The 21769-nt window shown below is 42.3% G+C and overlaps 1 protein-coding gene across 7 annotated transcripts in view; it reads right to left on the bottom strand.

Annotated features, from left to right (window-relative positions):
* ZNF536 (zinc finger protein 536) overlaps window positions 1-21769 on the bottom strand; it is a 773116-nt gene that overhangs the window by 534315 nt on the left and 217032 nt on the right. For 6 of the 7 annotated variants that reach the window (XM_067471133.1, XM_060788167.2, XM_067471136.1 and 3 more), the window contains 2 exons: window positions 20408-20547; window positions 11591-11729 (listed from right to left, as the gene is read on the bottom strand). The gene's annotated coding sequence lies outside the window, so the exon portion shown is untranslated. The remainder of the gene's footprint in view (window positions 1-11590; window positions 11730-20407; window positions 20548-21769) is intronic. The other variant, XM_060788164.2, reaches the window with a different exon arrangement.

The following is a 21769-nucleotide window of genomic DNA, read 5'->3' as shown; positions in this document are numbered from 1 at the left end:
ATACATGCAGGAGAAAGTCAGGAGCGAATTCCTCTAGAACATAGCCATATAGCCCGAAAAAACTTACAACAAACCTGAGGAGAAATTGCCTGAACAGAGATACAGACAGCAAAGGAAACACCACAGGGGCATTAACATAGCCCAATGAGATCCAAAGTGTGTGTGTGTGTGTGTGTGTGTGTGTGGCTGGAGTTACACTTAAAAATGTACCCGTTCCAACTTACAAAGAAATTCTACTTAAGAACAAACCTACAGAACCTCTCTTGTACATAAATTGGGAAATGCAGAAATTCATCGACAGATTTGTGAAGTGTACGGTGATACTGTTATGAGTGAAAGCAAAGTGCGTAAGTGGGTACGACAATTCAAAGATGGCCATGACAACGTCCATGATGAGGACCGCTCCGGTCGCCCTTCTTTGATTACAGTGAACTCTTGGTTATCGGAGCAGGTGGCACGTTTTTATGAAGAGGGTATTTTAAAATTGGTTCAGAGGCAGGATAAGTGTTTGAACAAACTTGGCAACTATGTCGAAAAATAGAGTGAAGTATGTACTTTCTGAAAATAAATTTACTTTTTTGAAATAAACTTTCGTTGTGTACTTATTAGGCTTGGGTAACCACGGAAAAGATTGGTTCTAAACCCGTTTCGGTTTTAGGGGGCCCTTGCGTTTCATTTTTTTTTACAGAATTCCGAAATTTTCCTTTAAAAAAGTTCGAAATATACGAAATTTTGGAAAATTACGAATCGATTCGTTAATGGCGGACGCAATTGCGCAATATGCTAAAAAACCCTCCAAATGGGACAGGGGGAACTTCTGAAGCTTCCCTCTTCCTCTCTTGTTGACTGTTGGGGTGATAAAACCAACAACAACTATAAAACTTGCACCAGACATACGGAAATAATAACAAAACAATTTCGAAACGATTTCGAAACAATTATGAAACAATTACGAAACAATACGAAATAAATTGGGGGAAAAATTCGATTTTTAATTACTCCTCAAAGTAGTCCTGCATGGCTCAATATTGGATCGTAAGCTAATTTAAATACGAATTAATAACGAATTACGAATTTAATGAATGAAACCGCCCAAGCCTAGTACTTATGTTCAAATGGACTTTACTTAAAAAATACCCCTCGCAAATAAATAAATAAATAAATAAATAAATAAACAAACTGTCACTCAAAGTAGCAAGCCTTGCCCTTGCAAAGGATGAACTGCAAGGGCCTTGGGCTATGGTATCTTTGTGTGAACCTTTTGTGAATACCTTGATGCCTTTCTACCAATTTTGGATAGTGATATGAACATCATCATTACATAGCTCAGTTTAAAAAAATGATTAATTACATGCCAGAAGGGGAAAAATGTAAATAAAATAAATATTCGTTTACATGGACGATTTCACAACCAGCATGGAATATTTTTAAAAAAATACACCATAAGATTACCACTAAAATGGTTCTATTCAAGATCAGGAAAGATAAACACTTTTTTGATTAAAAATAAAGCGGTGAAGTAATTTGATTATAGCTCGAATCAGATACCGCCTTCGCGAGGAGAACAATGTCTTTGAAACTACACAACTCTCTGCCTGCACAGCCGTGATTTGCACATTTAAAATGATAAATTTAAGGCTATCAATAGTAAATCAATTGCAGGTAGGACAGATAAAACCAGAATAATTCATCATATCACTATATTGAAAACACAAAAGAGGACAGAGAGGTAATGGAAGAGTTTGACTTTCATTTCAAATCTGGTTCCAGGTTTTTCAAGGACGTTTCTCTCTGCAAAAGTTTAACATGGACATAAAAATCATCCATCGGCACATCTGATCTGAATATACTAATGATTTTTTTTCCTTGGTCAGATCTTGAAAGCAAGGTTTATTTTAATGGGGATGCATTAATTAACCCAACATGTCCTATCTTTCGGCATATCTGGCCAAGTACGTTCATTTACACATGTTTACTGTGACATGTTTGCATTCCCAACATTTGAAGCCCACACACAGATCATTTCATACTTCTCTTCTGAGCACTTTACCAAAAGTTAAAAGACGTTATTGTTTTTGATTAATGCACTAAGAAAAAAAAAGTTCCCAAAAAGCCAGATGCTCCAAAGAAATGCCGTCTTCATTAAAACATGGAAACGGCATCCGTATGAAAAAGAAGTTCTGGAACAGAAGTTACGTAGGAAAGAAAAGAAAAATATAACACATATCTACTACGGCTGGGCGGTTTCGTTTCGTAATTTCGTAATTCGTTAAAAATTCGTTATTTTTTTTTATAACGAAGCGATATTGAACCATTCAGGAGCAACTAAAAAACGAAACAAATTTTTCCAATTCGTTTCGTAATTGTTCGTAATTGTTCGTAATTGTTTCGTTATTGATTCGTTATTGATTCGTTATTATTTCTGCATGTCTGGTGCAAGTTTTAGGGTTGCTGTTTGTTTTCTCAGTGAAAAAAAATATAATTATCACACCAACAGTCAGCAACAGAGGGAGAGGGAAGCTTCAGGAATTTTTTTAGCGTATTGCGCGATCGCGGCCGCCATTAACGAATCGATTCGTAATCGATTCGTAATTGTTTTGTAATTGTTTTACGATTTCCGAAATTTCATAAATATCGAACTTTTTTTAAGGAAAATTTCGGAATTCTTTTAAATAACGAAACGCAAAAAAACCCCTAAAAACGAATCGAGTTTAGAAACAATTTTTTCCGTGTTTGGATAGCCCTAATATCTACAATCTACTCCTCCAATGGGCTACTGAAACTGAAATAGTGAAAGACTGCATGACCAAATGGGCAGCCAACATAGGAAGACCCATAAAGTTCAAAGAATGGGAACAGATCTGGCTTAAAAAGATTAGATACACCTATTCAACAGACCTGAAAGAAAACTGGTTTAAAATGTATTGTTGAAGGCTATCATGGCCAGAATCACTGGGTTGTTGTAGGTTATTCCGGGCTATATGGCCATGTTCTAGAGGCATTCTCTCCTGACATTTTGCCTGCATCTATGGCAAGCATCCTCAGAGGGAGTGAGGTCTCTTGGACCTAGGAAAATTGGGTTTATATATCTGTGGAATGACTCGCATGGGGCAAAGGACTCTTGTCTGCTGGAGCTAGGTGTGAATGCAACTCCTGGAACGATTCCATCAGTGCTGCCGCCAGACCTGGGGTTCCAGGCTCAGCGATGAGTCCAGGATCACACCCAGACTACAAACCTGTGTCTTCAGAGGGAGTGTAACTCCGTCCAACACAGGCTGTAACCCTATGCCCTGTTCAGCCTTGTGACTGACCAGGAGTATTCCATCAGCCTTGCCTCTGGAAAATCCTGCAAATCTCTTAAGAAGACAGGTGGACAAACGTCAGCATGCTGGAAGAAGCAAAGACCACAAGCATTGAAGCGATGGTCCTCCGCCATCAACTCCGTTGGACCAGCCACGTTGTCCGGGTGCCCGACCACCGTCTCCCAAAGCAGTTGCTCTACTCTGAACTCAAGAACAGAAGACGGAATGTTGGTGGACAGGAAAAGAGATTGAAAGATGGGCTCAAAGCCAACCTTAAAAACTCTGTCATAGACACTGAGAACTGGGAAGCCCTGGCCCTTGACTGCTCCAGCTGGAGGTCAGCTGTGACCAGCAGTGCTGCAGAATTTGTAGAGGCACAAATGGAGGGTGAAAGGGAGAAGCGTGCCAAGAGGAAGGCGCATCAAGCCAACCCCGTCCGAGACCACCTTCCACCTGTAAACCAATGCCCTCACTGCGGGAGAAGATGCAGAGCAAGAAGATGGCTCCACAGCCACATACGGACCCACAAGAATACTGGAAGACAATCCTCCTCGGAAAACGAGGGATTGCCTAAGAGAGAAGAGAGAGGTGTGAATGTTTCAACTGACCACCTTGATTAGCATTTGATGGCCTGGCAGAGCCTGGGGCAATCTTTAGTTGAGAGGTGATTAGAAGTCCCAGATTGTTTCCTCTCTGTTGTTTTGCTGTTGTAATTTTAGAGTTTTTTTAATACTAGTAGCCAGATTTTGTTCATTTTCAGATGGTACATGACACCGTAAAAACTGGGACTGATGTACAAAAAAGTCCAAAACAAGTGCTGGAATTGTGAATTACACACAGGCACTTTTTATCACCTATGGTGGACATGTACCAATGCAAGAACCTCACGGCAAGGGATCCAAGAAGAATGTCAAAAAATATTAGAGATAAAGATGCAAAAAAAACCCAGAATACTTCCTTCTAGGGATAACTGATGAAGACATCGAACTTGACCAAAATAAGGACGTAATAATAATAATAATAATAATAATAATAATAATAATAATAATAATAATAATCTTATTATGGGGACTCAGAGCGGCTTACATGGGGCCAAGCCCAGACAACATGTTACAGCAAAATAAAACCAGAACATAAACAACAAGCAACATCATCAAAATTACATAGAAACGAGGCCCTAAGATAACTATCCACCACACTTGGCTGTGAAAAACAATCCTTTTTTATTGAAGAAAAATGGTTAAAAAATAAAGGAAAAATGCAAGTCAAAAGCCACAGCAAAATCAGCAAACATGAATTTAAATGGACAAAGCAAAACCCAAAGCCTCACTGGGAAAATACTGGAATCTGTTAGCAATCCACTAACCGTACTTGATATCCTAGAAATCTTCCCAAACTATGGCCAGGGAACCGGGAGAACTGCCAAGGTCTTCATCAATTCTGAAACGATGCCTGAACTGAGACAATCAGCCCGGCGTATTGCAATTAAAACTCAAGAATTGGTTCCGTGAACCGCCCTTCTGTTTTGAAGCCAATGTTTTTAATTCTTGAATTCGGGAGGATCGACGCAAACTGAGTGATTTACTTCTGTCTTCCCAAATTTGGCCCCTTCTGTTGTCATTACGGTTAACAGGTGCAGAAGGGAGGGAAAGTTCAAGGTCTCCCTCTGAAACATTCTCATGAACACTGGTACTTTCATTTTCCAAATCTACAGAAGTTCCTTCCTCACTAATTTCAGGAACATTGGCATCAAGAGGTACATTTCCACTAGCATCAGTAAATATACTTTCATTAGCATCAGGAGGAACAAACAGAGAATCGGGTTCAAGTTCAAACTCAAGCTGAACCCCAACACTTACCCACTTTCTCTAATAACCCGGGCAGTCGGGTCCCCAAGCTAGTAAAAATTAAATTTAAAAAAATGATGGACTTTTGATCACTTTAGGTATCCCACGGAGAAGTAACTTTGTCCCTTTCTTGTATATGAGATTTATTCTCAGGGTATTTCCCCCAACATTTGAGCAACCGATTCAACTCTGTCAATTATAAAAAAGAATTAAAAACCCACAACAGATCTACAGATACAGATGGGAGTTCTAAAGCTGTGGTTGTCATCTTTTGATTAAGAAAAGGAAATGATTTCACTAAGAAGACATTCTCTCTCTCTTGTGTTGTTTTGTTTCAACTGAGTTTGTACTTTTCCACCGAACTGGACATATTTATTGAGTCTCATAAGTTACTCCACGGTTACCAGCATCACTGTAATCTCAACAAACTCTCTTTTTTCCTTGCCAATTATCTAAATATCATAACTATAAAATATCTTAAAACATTCTCTGCAGTGTAAACATCTTAGCTACAAAGTCTTAAGTGTAAACAGTGCGATGCATCAGGACGGTTTTAAGCGATGTTATAAAAACTGCTCTTAAAAACTAAACAAAAATGTAAAGCTTCCATCTGGTTTATGATTTTTTCCACTGCAGAACGGCTGCTGTGTGCCAGTTTACTGAACCATGGCTCGCTAAAGAGATTGCTGGGGTCAGAGAGAAAGGGAGAGAAGGAAAGAAAGAGAGAGAGAGGGAGAGGGAGGACAAGGCTTTCAGAGTGGGAACTAGCCCTCTCCGGTCTGCCGGCAGCCAATAGAAATGATTGTACTAAGTTATTTTTGCTAACTAGTTAAAGAATCTCTATAGACTAATACAAAATATTTTGGTGGGGTTCAGAATCCTCTTTGCTTGGAGATGAACTATAAATCCCAGCAACTACAACTCCCAAATGTCAAGGTCTATTTCCCCCAAACTCCTCCAGTGTTCACATTTGGGCATACTGAGTATTCGTGCCAAGTTTGATCCAAATCCATCACTCTTTGAGTCTACAGTGCTCTCTGGATGTAGGTGAACTACAACTCCAAAACTCAGGGTCAACGTCCACCAAACCCTTCCAGTATTTTCTATTGGTCATGGGAGTTCTGTGCGCCAAGTTTGGTTCAATTCCATCACTGGTGGAGTTCAGAATCCTCTTTGCTTGGAGATGAACTATAAATCCCAGCAACTACAACTCCCAAATATCAAAGTCAATTTTCCCCAAACTCCTCCAATGTTCACATTTGGGCATATTGAGTATTCGTGCCAAGTTTGGTCCAGATCCATCACTGTTTGTGTCTACAGTGCTCTCTGGATGTAGGTGAACTACAACTCCAAAACTCAAGGTCAATGACCACCAAACACTTCCAGTATTTTCTATTCCATAACTGGCGGAGTTCGGAACGCTCTTTGTTTGGAGATGAACTATACATCCCAGCAACTACAACTCCCAAAGGTCAAGGTCTATTTTTCTCAAACTCCTCCAGTGTTCACATTTGGGCATATTGACTATTCGTGCCAAGTTTGGTCCAAATCCATCCTTGTTTGAGTCTACAGCGCTCTCTGGATGTAGGTGAACTACAACTCCAAAACTCAAGGTCAATGACCACCAAACCCTTCCAGTATTTTCTCTTCCATCGTTGGCGGAGTTCAGAATGCTCTTTGATAGTAGTTTAACTATAAATCCCAGCAACTACAACTTCCAAATGTCAAGGTCTATTTTCTCCAATCTCTACCAGTGTTCACATTTGGGCATATTGAGTATTCGTGCCAAGTTTGGTCCAGATCCATCACTGTTTGAGTCTACAGTGCTCTCTGGATGTAGATGAACTACAACTCCAAAACTCAAGGTCAATGCCCACCAAACCCTTCCAGTATTTTCTGTTGGTCATGGGAGTTCTGTGAGCCAAGTTTGGTACAATTTTGCCAGCATTGGCAAAGTTCAGAATGCTCTTTGATTGTAGGTTAACTATAAATCCCAGCAAATACAACTCCCAAATGCCAAGTTCTATTTTCCCCAAATTCCATCATTGTTTGAAACTACAGTGCTCTCTGAATGTAGGTGAACTACAACTCCAGAGCTCAAGGTCAATGCTCACCAAACCCTTCCAGTATTTTCTGTTGGTCATGGGAATCCTGTGCACCAAGTTTGGTTCAGTTCCATCATTGGTGGAGTTCAGAATGCTCTTTGACTGTAGGTGAACTATAAATCCCAGCAAATACAACTTCCAAAAGTCAAGTTCTATTTTCCCCAATCTCTACCAGTGTTCACATTTAGGCATATTGAGTATTTGTGCCAAATTTGGTTCAGATCCAACATTGTTTGAAACTACAGTGTTTGGATGTAGGTGAACTACAACTCCAAAGCTCAAGGTCAACATCCACCAAACTCTTCCAGTATTTTCTATTCGTCATGGGAGCTCAGCGAGCCAAGTTTGGTTCAATTCCATCATTGGCGGAGTTCAGAATGCTCTTTGATTGTAGGTAAACTATAAATCCCAGCAACTACAACTCCCAAAGGACAAAATCAACCCCTCCCCACGAACCCTACCAGTATTCAAATTTGGTTGTATCGGGTCTTTGTGCCAAATTTGGTCCAGTGAATGAAAATATATCCTGCATATCAGATATTAACATTACGATTCATAACCGTATCAAAATCACAGCTATGAAGTAGCACCAAAAATAATGTTATGGTTGGGGGTCACCACCACATGAGGAACTGTATTAAGTGGTCGCGGCATTAAGAAGATTGAGAAACCCTGCTTTAAGAGTTGGAGGCTTTCCCTCTTTTTCTTTCCCACCACTCTAATATGGGTTAAACAGAATTAAGACGGCCGCACCAAAAACACAGACCGTTACATATATGTTTTCAGGCAATCTGTTGAAAGCAGAAACATTTCCAGAAAGATTAATGTTTTTCCAAAGGTGTCATTTAAGTAATTATAGTCACTTTCTTTGCGGCGATCGAGCTGCGCTTGCCCCCATCCAGCTGACGCGGCTCCACGCTTCCTTACAATCTGGATATATATACGGTTAAATATAGGCAGCAAATTGCAGATGGGGGGGGGGGGGGTGGCAGGGAAGAGGAGCCGCGTCTTGGAGGCTGGCTCTCTTTGAACATCTTTATTTGAGTCTGCGGGAATATTAATTCAGAAATCCTGAGGAGTTTTCCCACTGATCCTGAAGACTAGGGGAAGCCACACAGCGCATTTAACTTTTCTTCGGGGAGTTGTTAGGAGAAAATGCGATGCTTAAATAGTTTCAGGCAGAGAAATTTATTATCCAATGGCCCAATCCCAACTCTCGCCATGGTAGGGAATACATACATAGGTTGGAACAAACGGGCTCCTAAGCAAAATGAGCGCACGGGACTATCTTTTAGGAACATTACTCAGCCCCGCAGGCTAACATCCCAGTGCAAATATTTTATTTATGTAGACGTATTTACAGGTCTGCCTTTGAAGGTAGAATTTTGGTTTGCTGACCAAATACCTTAGGACTGTTGCTGTTCATTCATTCAGTCACTTCCAACTCTTTGTAACCTCATGGACTAGCCCACGCCAGAGCTCCCTGTCGGCCGTGGCCACCCCCAGCTCCTTCAAGGTCAAGCCAGTCACTTCAAGGATGCCATCCATCCATCTAGTCTTTGGTCAGTCTCTCTTCCTTTTTCCTTCCTTTTTCTCCAGCATCATTAGTCTTCTCTAAGCTTTCCTTTCTTCTCATGATGTGGCCAAAGTACCATTTTGTTGTTTATTCATTCAGACACTTCCAACTCTTTGTGACCTCCTGGACCAGCCCACATCCCAGCTCCCTGTCGGCCGTGGCCACCCCCTGCTCCTTCATGGTCAAGCCAGTCCCTTCAAGGATGCCATCCATCTTGTCTTTGGTTAGTCCCTCTTCCTTTTTCTCCAGCATCATTGTCTTCTCTAAGCTTTCCTTTCTTCTCATGATGTGGCCAAACTACCATTTTGTTGTTTATTCGTTTAGTCACTTCCAACTCTTTGTGACCTCATGGACCAGCCCACACCAGAGCTTCCTGTCAGCCATGGCCACTCCCAGCTCCTTCAAAGTCAAGCCAGTCACTTCAAGAATGACATCCATCCATCTTCCCCTTGGTCAACCCCTCTTCCTTTTTCCTTCCATTTTGTTGTTGTTTCTTCATTCAGTCACTTCTGACTCTTCGTGACCTCATGGACTAGCCTACACCAGAGCTCCCTGTCGGCCATCACCACTCCCAATTCTTTTAGAGTCACTTCAAGGATGCCATCCATCCATCTTGCCCTTGGTTGGCCCCTCTTCCTTTTTCCTTCCCCTTTCCCCAGCATCATTGTCTTCTCTAAGCTTTCCTTTCTTCTCATGATGTGGCCAAAGGACTTCATCTTGGCCTCTACTATCCTTCCCTCCAATGAGCAGTCGGGCTTTCTTTCCTGAAGTATGGATTGGTTGGATCTTCTCGCAGTCCAAGGCACTCTCAGCACTTTCCTCCAACACCACAGTTCAAAAGCATCCCTCTTCCTTCGCTCAGCCTTCCCTAAGGTCCAGCTCTCACATCCATAGGTGACTACAGGGAAAACCATTGCTTTGACTAGGCAATGGATCTTGGTTGCCAGTGTGATGTCTCTACTCTTCACTCTTTTATTGAGATTGGACATTGCTCTCCTCCCAAGAAGGAAGCATCTCCTGATTTCCTGGCCTCAGTCTGCGTCTGCACTCATATTTGCACCTAGAAATACAAGGTCTGTCATGGCCTCCACGTTTTCTCTATTTCCCAGTTGTCAATCATTCTTGTTGCCATAATCTTGGTTTTTTTTTAATGTTTAGCTGCAGCCCAGCTTTTGCGCTTTCTTCTTTCACCTTGATCAGAAGGGACCTCAGCTCCTCCTCGCTTTCGGCCATCAAAGTGGTGTCATCTGCATATCTAAGTTTTTAATGTTTCTTCCAGCTATTTTCACCCCAGCTTTGCATTCGTCAAGCCCTGCACATCGCATGATGTGTTCTGCATACAAGTTGAATAGGTTAGGGGAGAGGATACAAACCTGCCGTACACCTTTCCCAATCTTAAACCAGTCTGTTGTTCCGTGGTCAGTTCTTCCTGTTGCTACTTGGTCCTGATACAGATTCCTCAGGAGAGAGACAAGGTGATTTGGTATGCCCATACCACCAAGAACTTGCCACAATTTATGATGATCCACACAGTCAAAGGCTTTAGAATAGTCAATGAAACAGAAATAGATGTTTTTCTGAAACTCCCTGCCTTTCTCCATGATCCAGCATCCGGATATTGGTAATCTGGTCTCTGGTTCCTCTGCCTTTTCTAAACCCAGCTTGAACATCTGGCCACTCTCTCTCTTCATGTCTTGCTGGAGCCTTCCTTGCAGGATCTTGAGCATTCCCTTCCTCGCATGAGAAATAAGGGCCACTGTATGAAAGTTTGACCAGTATTTAGCATTTCTCTTTTTTGGTATGGGGATATAAGTTGATTTTTTCCCAGTCTGATGGCCATTCTTGTGTTTTCCATATTTGCTGTTATATGGCATGCATCACCTTGACAGCATCATCTTTTAAGATTTTAAACAGTTCAGCTGGGATCCCGTCGTCTCCTGCTGCCTTGTTGTTAGCAATGCTTTTTAAGGCCCATTCAACCTCACTCCTCAGGATGTCTGGTTCTAATTCACTCACCACACTGTCAAAACTATTCTCGATATTATTAACCTTCCTAAGGTTTTTTGACTTAGGACTATACTATGTGAAATGTCAACTGAGAAGTATGGGGCTCAGGCCTAGCACCTAAGAGCTGAACACCCTTATTATCTGGATTCTTCTTTGCTGGGAACCACTGCAAAAAGCCAAAAGGTGATGTGCATGTACTGTAAAGTCACCTGTTGACATATAGTCAGCTGGTCACCCCATGAACATCACAGGTTGTGGACATCAGCCCCAGAATCGGCCACCTCATATGACCATTCACCCCGCTTGCTTGGGGCGTGTTGGGGTCCAAAAAACAATGATTCCAAGCACTGGTTTTGCTCACCCTCCATGTGTTTAAGTCTTTGTTTGCATTGCACTTCTTTTCCAGCAGAAACTCTATCACAAGGCCTGCCTCATCCCTCCTTTCTCCCCTGCTTCCCCCTTTCAAGTCGTTAGAGGAACGTGCACTGTTTTGACCAGAACGGGTCACATCTCTTGTGTTATTTACAAACTTTTAAAAGGCAACAGCTGCACCAAAATCCTGGTTCTACTCACACTTAACTAAGCAATGAGCAATTCTGGGCAATCTTTCTAATGTCGCCTTGCTTCAGAAGAGAGAGCCCTGTCTCTTGCAAAATATCTTTCTTTTTGTTTACGCTTCTCCAAATTGAGAATCAGCGTGGACACCCAGACGCCAATACGCTCGGAGCACAAGCTAAAATAATGTTTTCTCACCTGAAACATATAGAGATTGTGGGTCTCAGCAGTTTGTGCACATGATCAGGCAAGATCTCATCGATGGAAATTCTGGTTCAGACAAAACCGTCACACAGCTTGTTGAATGGCTCTGCCTGCGTTTTCCTGCCTGCAAAAACTGGATAATAATTAAGGAAAGTGTAAAGGAAGGATGCAGCAACTTTTGCAAATTAAAAAAAAGAGTAAATATGGATTTTTTTTCTAATTGGGCTTTCCATATTTTCTCATCATGAGAAAATAGAAGAGAGAGGGGGCCAGGGGACAGTTCCACCTTGCCTCCTGTGCTTTGTTAACCATAGAATATAATGTAATATAATATAATATATTTATTTATTTCTTAAAAATATATATATTTAAAACTTTTATATCCCGATCTTCTCTACCTCCATAGAGGGACTCAGACCGGCTGACAACAAAAATTCAATGCTAACAGTAAAAATCTAAAATATCATACATCAACATTAAAATTAAACAATACCTATAGGATAAAATAAATAAAAGCCATTTGCCAAGATAAAATCATGTCCAACTCAGTCCGTATATTGTGGTTAATAACTTTGGTCAATTACCAGTCTCAGTCATCATTCTGCAAAAGCCTCATAGCTTCCTAAAGGTTAGGAGGGAGGGGGCAGATCTAATTTCATTTGGGGTAGAGTCCATTCGGGAGGGAGTTCTGTGGGGGGCCACCACAGAAAAGGCCCTGTCTTTCATTCCCACCTGATACAAATGTGAAGGTGGCGGGACCGAGGGCAGGGCCTCTCCAGAAGATCTTAGCACTCTTGATAGTTCATAGGGGAGAATACGTTCGGACAGGTAAACTGGGCCAGAACCGTAATATTTATAATATTTATAATATTATAATGTAATGCAAGATAATACTGATAATAATAATATGATATTGGCCACGGTAGTCCATGCTCTGGTTACATCCCGTATAGACTACTGCAATGCTCTCTATGTGGGGTTGCCTCTGAAGACTGCCCGGAAGCTTCAACTAGTCCAACGTGCAGCAGCCAAATTACTAACAGGAGCGGGGTACAGGGAGCATACTACTCCTCTGTTGCGTCAGCTCCACTGGCTGCCAATTATCTTCCGAGCACAATTCAAAGTGCTGGTGCTGACCTATAAATCCCTAAACAACTCCAGCCCAGTTTACATGTCCGAACGGATTCTCCCCTATGAACCATCAAGGTTGTTAAGATCTTCTGGAGGGGCCCTGCTCTCGGTCCCATCACCTTCGCAATCATGTCTGGTGGGGACGAGGGACAGGGCCCCTCAGCTCTGGAACTCTCTCCCGTTGGAGATTAGATCTGCCCCTTCCCTCCTGACTTTCAGAAAGCTGGTAAAATCTTGGCTTTGGAATATAGCATTTGCAGAATGATGACTGAGTCGATAACGGCTGACCACACTAAAGGCGGATGGTGATGAATTTGTGATTTTACTCTGACGACCTGGCTTTTGTAATCGTATTATCTGTATTTTAATGTATTTTTGTATTAATGTATTATGATGCTATTATGTTTTATTCTATGTGTGTATGAATTTTCTGCTGTTATCCGGCCTGAGTCCCTCTTCGGAGGTCGAGAAGACCAGGTTAGAAAAGCTCTAAATAAATAAATATTATATATGTATATTACATGTAATATTACTAATAATAATACAATATAATGGTACAGTACAATATAGTAATATTTAATACTGATATTGTACTATGGTAATAATACAATGTATTGTATGTATATATATTTTGTAAGCTGCTCTGAGTCCCCCTCGGGGTGAGTAGGGCGGCATATAAATGTCATAAATAAATCAACTTAATGAATGGGGAAACTGTCCATAATGATACCCATTTTAGTATATCACCATTAGGTCTGCATAATATAGGGTCCCATCTCTGACCCTTTGCAGTCCTCAAAAATCCATCCATTTATCTGCCTATGACTTTTCAGGACTTGGACTCAAGAGAGTCCACAAGGCTGGAAGCAGATCCAGACAAAGGCCCCTTCTTCTACACTGAAAATATAAAATCCAGATTATATGGCAGTGCAGAAGGAGCCAAAAACTGATTAAGAAAAATGGACAAATCTTTGCAATGCTGAAATACAGTTAAATGATAGCATTAAAATGGTTATATCAACCATTTCAACAGTGCACAAGTTTATAAACTTCTCATCCTTTGCAGAGACATGTGTGATTCTCACTTAATGAAGGACGTGACTACATTGTGTTTTCTGTGTTGCTCCACTTTTACATAGGCATGCAGTAGACACATAAAGTACAAAGAGTTGGAAGTATAAAGTGATGGAGGTGGAGACAAGGTGAAAGACAGAGAAAACTGAAAGATAAAGATTAGAAGAATATACAAATGGTTGCTGATGTGAGTTCACTTGTGCACCAATTTTATTTATTCTATTTATTTACAACATTTTTACCCCGCCCTTCTAAACTTCCAAGGGGGGGGGGGGGTCCCAGAGTGGCTAACACTGGTAACAATTTGATGCCGCAATATCATAACACAACAACAATAAAAACTATAAAAACATAATAGATTGAAACAATAACATTAATTATACAATCATATCCGTTTCCATTATCATAACAATCATCATATGGTCCAGTTCAATGTCCAAAGTGCCGTTGTGCCTGCTAGCCAAAAGCCTGGTTCCAAAACCACGATTTCAGTTTTTTCTTTCACCTTAAGAACAGACAAGAAAACCGAGCTCTGAGGATGACCTGGGAAGGAATCCCACTGGAGCATTGCAGCACACCCAAATACCTGGGAGTCACTCTGGACCGTGCTCTGACCTCCAGAAGCACTGCCTGAACATCAAGCAAAAAGTGGGTGCTAGAAACAATATCATACGAAAGCTGACTGGCACAACCTGGGGATCACAACCAGATACAGTGAAGACATCTGCCCTTGCGCTGTGCTATTCTGCTGTTGAGTATGCATGCCCAGTGTGGAACACATCTCACCACACTAAAACAGTGGATGTGCCTCTTAATGAAACATGCCGCATCATCACGGGGTGTCTGCGCCCTACGCCCCTGGAGAAATTACACTGTTTAGCCGGTATTGCACCACCTGACATCCGCTGGGAAGTGGCAGCCAATAGTGAAAGGACCAAGGCAGAGACATCTCCACTTCATCCCTTGTTTGGGTATCAGCCAGCACGTCAACGACTTAAATCAAGAAATAGTTTTCTAATATCTACAGAGACACTCGCTGGAACAGCCCAGCAAGTGAGAGTCCAAAAGTGGCAGGCTCAAACCCAGAACCTCAATCAATGGCTGATACCAGATGAGAGACTCCCCTCTGGGCACACAGAAGACTGGGCAACTTGGAAGGCGCTGAATAGACTGCGCTCTGGCACCACAAGATGCAGAGCCAACCTTCGGAAATGGGGCTACAAAGTGGAATCCACGACATGCGAGTACGGAGAAGAGCAAACCACTGACCACCTGCTGCAATGCACCCTGAGCCCTGCCACATGATGCACAAGGGAGGACCTTCTTGCGGCAACACCAGAGGCACTCCAAGTGGCCAGATACTGGTCAAAGGACATTTAATCAACTACCAAGCTTGCAAATTCTGTGTTTTGTCTGTTTGTTTGTTTGTTTGGTTGGTTGGTTTTGTTAAAAATGTAATACAAATGTCTGGTTTCTGATGACACGATAAATAAAGTTTTTTTCTTAAAGGAAAGGAGGGAGGATGCTGATCTAATCTCGCTGGGGAGCAAATTCCACAAGCGGGGGGGGGGGTCACCACCGAGAAGGCCCTGTCCCTCGTCCCCACCAGACGCATTTGCGAGGCCAGTGGGACCGAGAGCAGGACCTCCCCGATGGATTTTAAACTACAAGGCGGAATGTAAAGGGAGATACGTTTGGACAAGTAAGTAACCAAAATCAACATGTATAATTTCTTGAACACATATTCAATATTTTACTCCCTATCTTTATGTATGTGTTTGATTGCATCAGGCCAGGGTGGTCCATGCCTTAGTCACCTCCAGATTGGATTACTGTAATGCACTCTATGTGGGGCTGCCCTTGAAAATGGCCCGGAACTTTCAATTGGTTCAATGGGGGGCGGCCAGGTTGTTAACTGGTGCTCCTTACAGGGAGCGGTCAACCCTCCTGTTTAAGGAGCTCCACTGGCTGCCGTTCATTTTCCGGTCCCAATTCAAGGTGCAGGTGCTTACCTACAAAGCCCTGAATGGTTTGGGACCCTCCTACTTGCGTGACCACATTTCTGTGTATGAACCCACACAATCTCTTTAATCATCTGGAGGGGCCCTGCTCGCGCTCCCACCTCCATTGGGAGCAATTGGTGGGGACGAGGGACAGGGCCTTCTGGGTGGTGGCCCCTTGACTCTGGAACTCACTCCCCAAGGACATCAGGCATGCCCCAACTCTGGCAGTCTTTAGGAGGAGCCTGAAAACGTGGTTGTTCCAATAAGGAAATCCCCAGCAATATGTCCTCGAATTGCACTTTACTATTGATCTAGGAATGTCTGCACGCCCCATCCCTCTCTGAAAACTCTATCCTAGTTCATATTTCATCCTCACTACCTTGAGGATGCTTGCCATAGATGCAGGCGAAACGTCAGGAGAGAATGCCTCTAGACCATGGCCATATAGCCCGGAAAAACCTACAACAACCCATATTTCATCTGTTCATGCTCAGCATTATTCTTAAATTTTAATTATTACATTTGGCACAGTCATAGGTTTTAAATGTCGTTGTGTTACCACTATTGTTTATTGTTTATTTTTTATTAGGAGTTTTATTTTATTGTCTGTATTAATTGTTGTTATTGCGTTTATCATTGATGTATTGTGGGCTCAGCCTCATGTAAGCCGCACCGAGTCCCTCAGGAGATGGTAGTGGGGTATAAATAAAGATTATCATCATCATCATCATCATCATCATCATCATCATTATTATAGCACAAATATGTCCAAAAATTAACTTCGGGAATTATAGGAACATTTGACCAACTGAAGTTAGGCCACGTTCGTTATCGCAACCCCCCAAATCAGGACATTTTATGAGTTGCAAAACAGTTTTGACTAACTTAATACTTTTTTTTGTAATGGATTTTAAGGTCACATTCGCTGATTGGCACTTCCATGCTGTGTGTTGCATTGAAATATCCCATTCACAATTCTAGTTAATCATATGAGCCATCAAGTCAAGGAACAAAACAACAACAACATTTGACAGAACGGATCAAAATGTGTATGCGAGTGTGCAATAAATGTATATATGAATATACAATTCAGATTTTGTGCTGTGTTCATTACTTCTAAGCCTTATGTGCTATTGTTTGTAATCCTAATTGGATGACTAACTGACCAACGCAGCAAAAATTGTGAATTGTGTGCCCCAGCTGTCAATCAGCTTGCTCTTTGTATAGAGTTGGAGAGTTACTGTACCAACCCAATTGGAGCAGAACAGCATTCATTTCATATAGCCAATCAGAACATTATGCACTGGAAAGTTTCAACAAAATCAAGAAGTGAAAAATAAATCTCCAGATGACTATGATATTTCATATTTATCAACAGTAAATTAAAAGATACCTGTATATTATAACATGGAAAGTGTTTTTATTAAGTAGGTAGAGAGGATTTCAGGAATACCTGCTATTCTTCTTCATGCATTAGAATCCTAGAGTTGGAAGAGACCTCCTGGGCCATCCAGTCCAACCCCATTCTGCCAAGAAGCAGGAATGTTGCATTCAAATCACCCCTGACAGATGGCCATCCAGCCTCTGTTTAAAAGCTTCCAAAGAAGGAGCCTCCACCACACTCCAGGGCAGAGAGTTCCACTGCTCAACAGCTCTCACAGTTAGGAAGCTCTTCCTCATGTTCAGATGGAATCTCCTTTCTTGGAGTTTGAAGCCATTGTTTCGTGTCCTAGTCTCCATGAAAGCAGAAAACAAGCTTGCTCCCTCCTCCCTGTGGCTTCCTCTCACGTATTTATACATGGCTATCATGTCTCTTCTCAGCCTTCTCTTCTTCAGGTTAAACATGCCCAGCTCTTTAAGCTGCTCCTCATAGGGCTTGTTCTCCAGACCCTTGATCATTTTAGTTGTCCTCCTCTGGACACATTCCAGCTTAGAGTCAACATATCCCTTCAATTGTGGTGCCCAGAATTGGACACAGTGTGATTCCAGGTGTGGTCTAACCAAGGCAGAATAGAGCATGGGGAGCATGACTTCCCTAGATCTAGACACTCTGCTCCTCTTGATGCAGGCCAAAATCCCATTGGCCTTTTTTGCCGCCACATCACATTCCTGGCTCATGTTTAACTTGTTGCCCACGAGAACTCCAAAATCTTTTTCACACGTACTGCTCTCGAGCCAGGCTTCATTGTCCCCCATTCTGTATCTTTGCATTACTTCTTAAACCAGTGGTTCTTAACCTGTGGACTGCAGACCACTAATGGGCTATAAGGACAAAAATCTGGTCCGCGATAAATTGAGCTTCCGTCTGCTCCATTTATTTTATTTTATTTATTACTGCTCCTTTTGCCCCATCTCCCACTCCTTCCCTGTCACTGACCTTGGCATATGTTCTGTATCAGAAACCCGAGCTGATGTGGTCTATCCAATGCAATTTCCTGAATCAGCACCCAAACCGAATCTAAAGTTGGCCAAAAACTGATTTGTAAACCTTTTGGTACTAATGTGGAAGAGTGGTCCCTGATCATAGTGGTCCCCTGATAGTTTATTTATTATTTATTTATTTAAAAGTTTTATATACCGACCTTCTAACCTCTCTTGAGGGACTCAGACCGGTTTCCAACCATAATATCACATACAGTCAATAAAACATCATACTTCATATTGCAATAAAACATTAAAACAGCAAAACAGCAATTACATTCAATAAATACAATGGTCAGTCGTCCCACTAAATTTGATGTTCATCATCCTCCATCCATCTCTCAGGGTATTGTCTCACTCATCAAATGCCTGTCTCCATAACCACGTCTTCACCTGCTTCCTGAATGTCAGGATAGAAGGGGCGGTTCTGATCTCCAGTGGGAGAGAGTTCCAGAGTCGAGGGGCCACCACCGAGGAGGCCCTGTCCCTCGTCCCCACCAGGTGCGCTTGCGAGGCCGGTGGGACCGAGAGCAGGGCCTCTCCAGATGATCTCAATAATCTTGATGGTTCATAGGGGAGAATACATTCGGAGAGGTAAACAGGGGCGGAGTCGTTTAGGGATTTATAGGCTAGCACCAGCACTTTGAATTATGCTCGGAAGCTAATTGGCAGCCAGTGGAGCTGGTGTAACAGCGGAGTGGTGTGCTCCCTGTACCCAGCACCCATTAGTAGTCTGGCTGCCGAGCGTTGGACTAACTGCAGCTACCGGGCAGTCTTCAGAGGCAAGCCCACGTAGAGAGCATTGCAGTAATCTAAACGGGATGTAACCAAAGCGTGGACCACCGTGGCCAAGTCAGACTTCCCAAGGTACGGACACAGCTCGCGCACAAGTTTTAATTGTGCGAAGGCTCCCCTGACCACCGCTTTGGTTGCTGGTCAAGTAGTCCTTGGTCAAGGTGGTCCCTGTCAAGTGGTCCTTGGTCAAAAAAGGTTGAGAACTACTGTCTTAAACCTACTAAAGGTTGGAGTTCAGCCCGTGATTGTGTTTCAGGATAAGGGTGCTTTGGATGTGGGAAGTGATGCCAATGAATTTCAAGATGGAAATGGTTTGGTCAATGATACTGATGAAGAGAAGGACCAGGAGACCCCTGTGCAAAGTGTAGTTTCCCATGAGAATGTCCCTGAAGGGTGTGGGGATGATGGCGTACTCCCTGAATTGCTACCAGAGAGTTCCCAGGATTTGGGGCTTGAAAACAGCTGGGCACCTGGCCCAGCTGCAAAACTTAATGAGCAAATAGACAGGCGAGAGGAAATTAGGCAAAACAGGCATACCGAACAGTGGCTTCGGCAGTCCGCCAGGATCCGACAGAAAAAGATAAGGGAATCTCAAGTAAAGTGAAACCAATTTTTGCGTGCTTGGAATAGTTTAACGAGGGGATAAAAGTTTCAAGTATGGGAAATATAGTCAGATGAAGCATCGTTTGGAATCAAGTGTAGTTCTTGTCCTTGTTTCATGGACAAGATTCTTGTCTAAGTATTTCTTGTTTCATGGTTTGGATTCTTGGATTGTGTGAATCCATACTCATGCCTTGGATTATTACCAATGCATTATTACCAATGAAGGTCAGAGCAATGGGACACATACTTTTGAAATGGTACCTGATAAACAATTAAAAGCTGGAAATAGGGGAAAAATTGCAGTCTGTATACAGCAGCAAAATCAATGGCTTCCTTCCTCAACGGCAAATAATTTGCATGAATCTGTTGGTCAGACGCTTCCCTTTCTCCAATGGCTAATAGAGCTTGAGTAGAGCTATTTTTGCCATGTCCCTTTCTATGTCACTATTGTCAGCTTCAGATGTCAAATGCAATTGGAGCTATAATTACATTTTAAAAAATAGCCTTAAAATGACATTAAAGGCTGAAATTGGAACTTCTTATACTTACGCACAGAACTTCTAAGATTAGCAGCAGGTCTCACATTTCATTTGGTAGATGCTGCATTGGATAGGCAGCTACTATATTTCAAAAGATTCGTTTCGAGCCCTGATTACTTCAGTTTCTGATTTAGACGGAATACATCCTCCCAGGGCCAATAAAACAGTGACAGCTCCTTTTGCGGGCATGGTTTGGAATGAATTTTCTCAGGGCCATCTATAAGGCGGACCCCTGATATACATACCTCCCAACTGTCCCGGTCCGGCAGGGAGAGCCTGGATTCCTCTTTGGTCAATCCGCTTCTTCAGCTGCTCTTAAAGTGTCCACATTTCTCTCTCCTCCTGTTTTTCCCTTTTGTCCTCAGCTTACTTCAATTGGCATAAACTGAAATGAGAATGAAATGGAGTAATTGGCACTCAATGAACTCAACAGGATGGAGAAGATGAGTAGAGGTGGAATCTTGTGCTTCTCGGGCCCCATCTACAATCTATATAAATAAAAATGTAATGCCAGTTTGTGGGATTAAGAGAACTCAAAAACCAGTGGGCCAATTGACACCAAATTTGCACACAAGACACCTAACTACTCAATGTATGTCCCTCACTCATTTGGGAGTTGTAGTTGCTGGGATTTATAGTTCACCTACAATCAAAGAGCATTCTGAACTTCGTCAATTATGGCATTGAACCAAACGTAGCATACAGGACTCCCATGACCAACACAAAACACTAGAACGGTTTGGTGGGCATTGACCTTGAGTTTGGGAGTTGTAGTTCACCTACATCCAGAGAACACTGTGGACTCAAACAATGATGGATCTGGACCAAACTTGTCACAAATATTCCATATGCCCAAATATGAACACAGATAGAGTTTGGGGAAAATAGACCTTGACATTTGGGATTTGTAGTTACTGGGATTTATAGTTCACCTATAATCAAAGAGCATTCTGAACCCCACCAATGATAGAATTGGGGCAAACTTCCCACACAGAACCCCTATGACCAAGAGCATTCGTAATTCGGAATAAATTCAGAAAAAAATGCCTTTTGAAGCAATTTCAAAGTTTTTAAGGAAACCGGAAGTTCCTTTGCCCTTCCCAAGCTTTTTCCGCCATTTCTGTTACGAAGCAATAAGTGAGTTGGAAATTATTCAGCTTTTGGTCCCTGGCCTTGGCTCAAGCCAGAGAAGCTGTTTTAAACCAGAGTGAATGAATCTCCTCCCTTTCCTTTTCCCCGCTTCTGTCTCAAGCCTGGGATGCCATTTTGAACCAGAGTGGATGAATTTCCTCCCTTTCCTCCCCCCCCCTTCACTTCTGTTTCAAGCCAGAGAAACTGTTTTAAACCAGAGTGGATGAGTTTCCTTGCTTTCCTCTTCCCCCGCTTCTGTCTCAAGCCTGGGAAGCTGTTTTAAACCAGAGTGGATGAATTTCCTCTCTTTCCTCTCTCCCTTCCCCCCTGCTTCTGTCTCAAGCCAGAGACATCGTTTTAAACCAGAATTGATTAATTTCCTCTCTCCCCTCCCCCACTGCTTCTGTCTCAAGCCAGAGAAGCAATTTTAAACCAGAGTGGATTAATTCCTTCTCTTTCCTTTCCCCCCTCTGCTT

The sequence above is a fragment of the Anolis sagrei genome, chromosome 8, assembly GCF_037176765.1.
Source record: "Anolis sagrei isolate rAnoSag1 chromosome 8, rAnoSag1.mat, whole genome shotgun sequence".
Taxonomy (NCBI): Eukaryota; Metazoa; Chordata; class Lepidosauria; order Squamata; family Dactyloidae; genus Anolis; species Anolis sagrei.
Note: the sequence above shows the minus strand (reverse complement) of the source record. Positions and strands in the feature narration are given on the sequence as shown.